This window comes from Triticum dicoccoides, chromosome 6B, assembly GCF_002162155.2.
Source record: "Triticum dicoccoides isolate Atlit2015 ecotype Zavitan chromosome 6B, WEW_v2.0, whole genome shotgun sequence".
NCBI classification, from domain to species: domain Eukaryota; kingdom Viridiplantae; phylum Streptophyta; class Magnoliopsida; order Poales; family Poaceae; genus Triticum; species Triticum dicoccoides.
Genome location: NC_041391.1, coordinates 638155989 through 638165857, shown reverse-complemented (window position 1 = coordinate 638165857; position 9869 = coordinate 638155989).

Sequence of the window (9869 nt, the reverse complement as noted above, 5' to 3'; positions counted from 1 at the left end):
GCTGCCATGGCAGCGGTTTCGGGCAGAGCCGGTAGTGGGGTTTTGGCTGCCATGGCAGCATTTTTATCTGCCGCAACGATGGATTGACGGATCGAGTGGGGCCGACGAGGGATTGCTGGTGGTGGTGGAGAATGAGAAGTAGGTCTCATTGAAGACGATCATGGCGTGAGACGAGGACCTGATCGACAACTCGATCAAGACATCTGTACCCTTTTGTGTTCTGAAGAATAGCCAAGCAAAACGCAAGCAGTGGAGCGCCGGGCTAGTTTGTGCGGAGCAGTGAAGGTGATGTTGGGGTAGGAGAGACACCCAAACACACAGAGATTGGCGTACTCGGGACGCATGCCATGGAGAAGGAAGAAGGGTGTACGATCATGGCGCGAGCTGCATGGCCGAACCGTGATTCAGAAGAAAGGTTGCCGTGTTGAGAGACTCTGCCCAGTATGTGTATGGCATGGAGGCATGTGTGAGGAGTGAACGGACAGTGTCATTAAGCGTGCGTAGAATTCGCTCAACTCATCCATTTTATGACGATGTGTATGGACAAAACATGCGCAGAGCGATGCCTTCTTCAGACAGAGTCTCGGGCAGCATTGTTATCAAAATGCTTCCAATTGTCACACTGGAGGGCGAGTAGGTTTAGGGTGAATTGGCATCAGACAAATCTAGCAATGGAGAAAGCTTCAGATTTGTGGTGGAGAGGATATGTCCAAACGAAGTGACTATAATCATCAAGGAGTGCAAGACAATACTTCCCCGAAACACTAGGTACAGGTGAAGTCCAAAACATCAAAGTGAACAATTAGCTGGAAAGGGAAATAAGACGCATGTTCTGAAGAATTAAAAGGGAGCAGACGCTCCTGCCTAACGTATGTAGTGTGATACGACCCTGCATAATTTAAATACAGAGGCGATATGCATAAGATGAGAAGCATGTTCAGATTGAGATGATAATTGCTTCTGCTCTAGAGGTTCATGCATTAAGAGTAAACCAAGGAAACGATTATTCTAATTATTCTCGTAAGCTACTTTAGAAGGAGGCGTCAAGGAGTCCACCATGGATGTTGTGCGTTTGCTTACCGGGATTAGTTGTTGCGTGAGAATCAAATACATAGGATACTTAATATTCCTCTTCTTACCATGGAAAGAACGCACAAGTTTCTCACGTTGAACATCATGAGTTTAAAGGAGTTTGGGTGGGGTCCACCAGAATGGGAAAAGCAAATGAAGGGGCGCACAAATTAAAGAGTCCATTTGTGTAAAAGACAAATTAGTTTAAAATTAGAAGGAGTCCCAGGAAGTATGTATACGTGTGTTTTAGGAAAGGTTTTAGGTGTGCTAGTTGGTTACTACTCCCTCCTTTCCTAAATACAAGCCTTTTCTAGAGATTCCAATATGAACCATATACAGAGCAATATGAGTGGATCTACACTCTAAAATATGTCTATATACATTTGGAATATCTGAAAAGGCTTATATTTAGGAACGGAGGGAGTACCGTACTACGATTTGTCTAGGGCACATCTAGATGTGTCATATTTATTGCACATCTAAATGATTCAATCAAATTAGAAAGAAAAAAAAAGATAGAAGAAAATTCTTGCACGGGTCTTAACGTAAATTCAATGACATAGGCCTTAGATGTGCAATACTTAGAGTACATCTAGATGTGCTTTAGCAAATCTGTACTACAAAACCAAGTCTGTGAGTGTGATGTAAGAGTTTAGGGTATTTTATGATGACTTAAACACCGTCGTGTGTTCCGGCCGCTGGCCCTTATCGAGTTAGAGAAATCTTGTCAAAAGTCTCTACTGGCATGTGAGTTCCTGCGACGCATAGGTGATTAGAAGCTGAGCCTATACGATTCGTTCATGTTATTCCTTCAGATCGAGGGGTTGGTGTGTTGTTTTTGTGGGATTTGCGAATATCTTTGTAAACCCACTACCACTACTTGCTGCGATGGAGGTTCATGTCGTGAAAAGTCGGGCGAACAACAGATCGACTTCCGTTTCGAGATTCGCTCCACGTCAAATGGTATCAGAGACCGGCATTGCTCACAGCACTTCGGAGGAGAGAGTCTACGTGTCGTCATCAAGAAGGAGCTACTAGAGGGTATCCAGTGACTTCTTCTGGAGGAGAAAGGCTATGGTGATGAATATTTTTCACACCTACTGTGAGGTGGGAGAAAAAGTTTGCACCACGGCAATCAACCACGATAATTCAATCAAAGTCATCGGCATCGACATGGTGGGAAAGCTGGAGCTATCAATGACACCACATCCACGACCATATTCATTAAGGAGGTGCTACGTTAAGCTCGACATCACGCACCGAACTATGGTACTATTTTCAGCCAGCAACTTTTCTTGTGAGGTTTTGTGCGATGTAATTCCGGTACCGTTGTTTTCGTGTCATATGATGCTAGGAAAGTCATGGTACAAGAAAAACAATGCTACACACGACTATCTCACCAACACATGCATTGTTGAATGGAATACTAAATTTGTTCTCATGACCATGGAGAAGAAGCCTTTCACGACTTGAAGAAAACAAAATATGAAGGAGCAAGAAGTAGCAAAGAGGAAGGTCGAAGCTGCTGAAATTTGTGGGTCTGTCGATATCTACTCGAAACCGAGGATGATTACTATTCAAGGAGGAGAGGATGATACCACCCTGCATAATTTTAATGAGGCGATGTGCATTGCGAAAGATGAGAAGCATGTTCAGGTTGAGATGATGATTGCTTCTGCTTTAGAGGTTCATGCATTAAGTGGAAACCAAGGAAATGATTATTCTTCTAATTATTCTAGTAAGCTATGTTTAGAAAGGAGGCATCACGGAGTCCACGATGGATGTTATGTATTTGCTTGCTGCGATTAGTTGTTGCGTGAGAATCAAATACATAGGATATTTAATATTGAGTAGGGCGTTTTGATGCACAGACTCATCTGCACCCTGTTAGAAAAAAAATCGTAAAGAATTCAAAAAAATACAAAACGAAATTTGTGAGGTAGACAATTCGATGCGTGAGACCCGCTCCAAATTTTAAGTCATTTGGACATCTGAGAAGCTCCCAACAAAAAAGACAAATCAGATCAAAACAGTACATGAACATTAAACATTTTTACAGACCCTCAATTTTTCTTTTTGCTGTGAGCTCGTCAGATGTTCAAATGATTTGAAAATTTGAGTAAACCTCACGCATCAAATTGTCTACCACACAAACAAAAATTGGATTTTTTGAATTTTTCTAGTATTTGTTTTGATTTGTTTCGTCAGCGGGGGTGCATATGAGCTCGGGTGCAGAGATGAATTTTTCTTTAATATTCCTCTTCCTACCATGTAAGCAACGCACAAGAAAGCTTTTGATATCAAAGTACTCTTCATTGCAAGATGATCATTATAATATCTTTTACAAGAGTATTAACAATTTTTACAGGTGGATCCGCACACATCTTATTTCTAACTAGTTTGGCTAAATCATGGGCAACACAATTAGTCTCTCTAGTGCATGCTCAAAAGTAATATGCAAGAAATTACACACAAGGTGATACATCATCAAAAACTGCCGCTTATAGACCGCAAGAGCGGCCTCCATTCTTCATTGTCTTTATCACCTCGATGTTAATTGTTGCAATCACACCCGACTGTAGTTGTCAAATTGAGACCAAACTGTAAGGCCAATGCCTTGGCCATAAGCACATCTCCGCGCCAATCAATTTATCTATTTCCTGACGCGATGAATCTGCCATCGAGTCTATGATGACAGCGCCATACGAGCCCTTAAGTAAGTCTGAGTCAAAAGCCCCATCCATGTTTAGCTTCACATAGTTGCTCATTGGTCCTTCTCAACCATATTGCTTGATCATCGCATTTGCATCACTCGTCATAGTATAGTTAGCAACTAAAGATCTGATTGTCATTGCTATGAATTTAGGTTCATGGACATTTTCATTACACATTAAGTTCTCCCCTCCCACCATAAATATCCCAGACCGAGGACAATGCACCAGGAAGTTTCTCACATGGAAGAGCATGATTTAAAGGAGTCTAAGTGGGGTCCACGGGAAAAGCATATCAAGGGCGCACAAATAAAAGAGTCAATATTTATTGGGTTTGTCTAGATGTCCCCTAGTTATTACACATCTAAGTGACTCAATCAAGCATAAAAAAACATCCACACGAATCTTCGCGTAAGATCAATGATATAGGACCTGATGTGTAATACATATGTCATATCTAATTGTGCTCTAGCAAAACTGATATTTATTTTAGTAGGTCTTTGCCGAGATGTAAATGGCAAAGTGGTATAAAATTAGATGGAGTCCTAGGAAGTATGTGTACTTGTGTTTTAATTAGGCAAGGTTTTAGGTGTGCGTGTCTTTCAAGTTGGTAAGGGCATCTTCAATGTTGACCTACAAATTTGCTCACACTTCTGTCCATGGACAGAGGGACTAGTCAGCGAACACGAATATGGGAGACGCCATCCAACGCTGCTCGCATAGTTTTCAATCGATGTTTGACGTAACCGGACGAAATTCATGCAAACACGGCTGATTTCATATAAACCAGACGAAATGCATACATTTTGAACATTTTCATATAATTTGGACAAAATTTATTAAATATTTCATATAAACTAGAAAACACTACTCTAAACTTAATCTAAATGATCGCCAATGCTCGTTCTGAAGGAAATATGCCCTAGAGGCGATAATAAAGTTGTTATTTATATTTCCTTATATCATGATAAATGTTTATTATTCATGCTAAAATTGTATTAACTCAAAACTTAGTACATGTGTGAATACATAGACAAATAGAGTGTCCATAATATGCCTCTGCTTGACTAGCTCGTTAATCAAAGATGGTTAAGTTTCCTAACCATAGACATGTATTGTCATTTGATGAATGGGGTCACATCATTAGAGAATGATGTGATGGACAAGACCCATTCATTAGCTCAACATTAATGATCATTTAGTTTTATTGCTATTACTTTCTTCATGACTTATACATGTTTCTCTGACTATGAGATTATGCAACTCCAGAATACCGGAGGAACACTTAGTGTGCTATCAAACGTCACAACGTAACTGGGTGATTATAAAGATGCTCTAAAGGTGTCTCCGATGGTGTTTGTTGAACTAGGTATGAGGATACCAACGATCGAATCTCGGGCAAGTAACATACCGATGACAAAGGGAACAACGTATGTTATTATGCGGTTTGACCGATAAAGATCTTCGTAGAATATGTAGGAGCCAATATGAGCATCCAGGTTCCGCTATTGTTTATTGATCGGAGATGTGTCTCGGTCATGTCTACATAGTTCTCGAACCTGTAGGGTCCGCACGCTTAACGTTCGATGACGATTTGTATTATTAGTTATGTGATTTGATGACTGAAGTTTGTTCGGAGTCCCGGATGAAATCACGAACATGACGAGGAGTCTCGAAATGGTCGAGAGGTAAAGATCCATATATTGGAAGGTTATATTCGGACACGGGAATGGTTTCGGGAAGTATCAGATAAGTTTCGGACTACCGGGTAGTTACCGGAACCCCACGGGGAAGTAATGGGCCTTATTGGGCTTTAGTGGAAAGGAGAGAAGGGCCATAAGGGGAGGCAACGCGCCCCCCCATGGGCTGGTCCGAATTGGACTAGGAGGAGTGCCCTCCCTCTTTCCTTCTCCCCTCTTCCTCCTTCTTCTCCCCCCGTGTTGGAATAGGAAGGGGGGGGGTGGAATCCTAATTGGACCGGGAATCCAAGTAGGACTCCCCCCCTTGGCACGCCCCCTTGGGCCGGCCTCCTCTCCTCCCCCTTTATATACGTGGGAGGGGGCACCCCAAAGGCACACCAAGTCTTCTCTTAGCCGTGTGATGTGCCCCCGCTCCACAATTTACCACCCCGGTCATATCATCATAGTTCTTAGGTGAAGCCCTACGTCAGTAACTTCATCATCACCGTCGCCATGCCGTCGTGCTGACAGAACTCTCCCTCAGCCTCAACTGGATCAAGAGCTCGAGGGACGTCGTCGAGCTGAACGCATGCTGAACACGGAGGTGTCGTACGTTCGGTACTTGGATCGGTTGGATCGCGAAGACGTTCGACTACATCAACCGCGTTACTAGACGCTTCCGGTTTCGGTCTACGAGGGTACGTGGACACACTCTCCCCGCTTGTTGCTATGCTTCTCCTAGATAGATCTTGTGTGATCGTAGGAAATTTTTTGTAATACGACGTTCCCCAACAGTGGCATTCGAGCCAGATCTATGCGTAGATGTTATATGCACGAGTAGAACATAAAGAGTTGTGGGGGATAATGGTCATACTGCTTACCTGTAATGTCTTACTTTGATTTGGCGGTATTGTTGGATGAAGCGGCCCGGACCGACATTACATGACCGCGTTCATGAGACTGGTTCTACTGACGTGCTTCGCATAGGTGGCTAGCGGGTTTCAGTTTCTCCAACACACTTGACGAAAAATGGTTGTGATTTTGATGTGTAGGTAAGAACGGTTCTTGCTAGAAGCCCTTAGCAGCCATGTAAAAAACTTGCAACAACAAAGTAGAGGACGTCTAACTTGTTTTTACAGGGCATGTTGTGATGTGATATGGTCAAGACATGATGATATATAAATTGTTGTATAAGCTGATCATGTTTTATAAAAGTTATCGGCAACTGGCAGGAGCCTTATGGTTGTTGCTTTATTGTATGAAATGCAATCGCCATGTAATTGCTTTACTTTATCACTAAGCGGCAGCGATAGTCGTAGAAGCAATAGTTGGCGAGACGACAACGATACTTCGATGGAGATCAAGGTATCAAGCCGGTGACGATGGAGATCATGACGGTGCTTTGGAGATGGAGATCAAAGGCACAAGACGATGATGGCCATATCATGTCACATATTTTGATTGCATGTGATGTTTATGTTTTATGCATCTTATTTTGCTTAGTACGGTGGTAGCATTATAAGATGATCCCTCACTAAATTTCAAGGTATAAGTGTTCTCCCTGAGTATGCACCGTTGCTACAGTTCGTCGTGCCGAGACACCACGTGATGATCGGGTGTGATAAGCTCTACGTTCACATACAACGGGTGCAAGCCAGTTTTGCACACGCAGAATGCTCGGGTTAAACTTGACGAGCCTAGCATATGCAGATATGGCCTCGGAACACTGATATCAAAAGATCGAATGTGAATCATATAGTAGATATGATCAACATAGTGATGTTCACCATTGAAAACTTCTCCATCTCACATGATGAATGGACATGGTTTAGTTGATATGGATCACGTGATCATTTAGATGACTAGAGGGATGTCTATCTAAGTGGGAGTTCTTAAATAATGTGATTAATTGAACTTTAATTTATCATGAACTTAGTACCTCATAGTATTTTGCATGTCTATGTTGTTGTAGATCTATGGCCCATGCTACCATTCCTTTGAATTTTAATGCGTTCCTAGAGAAGGCTAAGTTGAAAGATGATGGTAGCAACTACACGGACTGGGTCCGTAACTTGAGGATTATCCTCATTGCTGCACAGAAGAATTATGTCCTGGAAGCACCGCTAGGTGCAAGACCCGCTGCAGGAGCAACACCGGACGTTATGAACGTCCGGAAAAGCAAAGATGATGACTACTCGATAGTTCAATGTGCCATGCTTTACGGCTTAGAATCGGGACTTCAACGACGTTTTGAATGTCATGGAGCATATGAGATGTTCCAGGAGTTGAAGTTAATATTTCAAGCAAATGCCCGAACTGAGAGATATGAAGTCTCCAATAAGTTCTATAGCTGCAAGATGGAGGAGAATAGTTCTGTCAGTGAACATATACTCAGAATGTCTAGGTACCACAACCACTTGACTCAACTGGGAGTTAATCTTCCTGATGATAGTGTCATTGACAGAGTTCTTCAATCACTTCCACCAAGCTGCAAAAGCTTCGTGATGAACTGTAATATGCAAGGGATGCATAAGACAATTCCCGAGCTCTTCGTGATGCTAAAGGCTGTGGAGGTAGAAATTGTTGGGGAATGCAGTAATTTCAAAAAAATCCTACGCACACGCAAGATCTATCATGGTGATGCATAGCAACGAGAGGGGAGAGTGTAGTCCATGTTCCCTTGTAGACCGTAAGAGGAAGCGTTATGACAACGCGGTTGATGTAGTCGTAGGTCTTCACGATCCGACCAATCCTAGTACCGAAAGTACGGCACCTCCGCGATCTGCACACGTTCAGATCGGTGACGTCCCACGAACTCTTGGTCTAGCTGAGTGTCGAGGGAGATCTTCGTCAGCACGACGGCGTGATGACGGTGATGATGAAGCTACCGACGCAGGGCTTTGCCTAAGCACTACGACGAATGATCGAGGTGGATTATGGTGGAGGGGGGCACCGCACACGGCTAAGACAATGATCAACTTGTGTGTCTATGGGGTGACCCCTCCCCCGTATATAAAGGAGTGGAGGAGGGGAGGTCCGACCCTCTCTATGGCGCGCCCTAGGGGAGTCCTACTGCCACCGGGAGTAGGATCCCCCCCTTCCAAGTAGGAGTAGGAGAGGAAGGAAGGAGGAGAGAGGGAGGAAGGAAAGGGGGCCAGCCCCCCTCCCAATTCGGATTGGGCTGGGGGGGGGGGCGCCCCCTCCTAGGCGGCCTCCTCCTCTCTCCCACTAAGGCCCAATAAGGACCATACACTCCCCGAGGGGGGGGGGTCCGGTAACCTCCCGGTACTCCGGAAAATGCCCGAACTCACCCGAAACCATTCCGATGTCCAAACATAGCCATCCAATATATTGATCTTTATGTCTCGACCATTTTGAGACTCCTCGTCATGTCCGTGATCACGTCCGGGACTCTGAACAACCTTCGGTACATCAAAACACATAAACTCATAATACCGATCGTCACAGAATGTTAAGCGTGCGGACCCTACGGGTTAAGAACTATGTAGACATGACTGAGACTCATCTCCGGTAAATAACCAATAGCGGAACCTGGATGCTCATATTGGCTCCTACGTATTCTACGAAGATCTTTATTGGTCAAACCGTATAACAACATACGTTGTTCCCTTTGTCATCGGTATGTTACTTGCCCGAGATTCGATCGTTGGTATCTCAATACCTAGTTCAATCTCGTTACTGGCAAGTCTCTTTACTCGTTCCATAATGCATCATCCCGCAACTAACTCATTAGTCACATCGCTTGCAAGGCTTATAGTGATGTGCATTACCGAGAGGGCCCAGAGATACCTCTCCGACAATCGGAGTGACAAATCATAATCTCGATCTATACCAACTCAACAAGTACCATCGGAGACACCTGTAGAGCACCTTTATAATCACCCAGTTACGCTATGACGTTTGGTAGCGCACTAAGTGTTCCTCCGGTATTCGGGAGTTGCATAATCTCATAGTCATAGGAACATGTATAAGTCATGAAGAAAGCAACAGCAACATACTAAATGATCAAGTGCTAAGCTAGCGGAATGGGTCAAGTCAATCACATCATTCTCTAATTATGTGATCCGGTTAATTAAATAACAAATCATGTCTATGGCTAGGAAACTTAACCATCTTTGATCCAACGAGCTATTCAAGTAGAGGCATACTAGTGACACTCTGTTTGTCTATGTATTCACACATGTACTAAGTTTTCGGTTAATACAATTCTAGCATAAACATTTATCATGATATAAGGAAATATAAATAACAACTTTATTATTGCCTCAAGGGCATATTTCCTTCAGTCTCCCACTTGCACTAGAGTCAATAATCTAGATTAGACAGTAATGATTCTAACACCCATGGAGTCTTGGTGTTGATCATGTTTTGCTTATGAGAGAGGCTT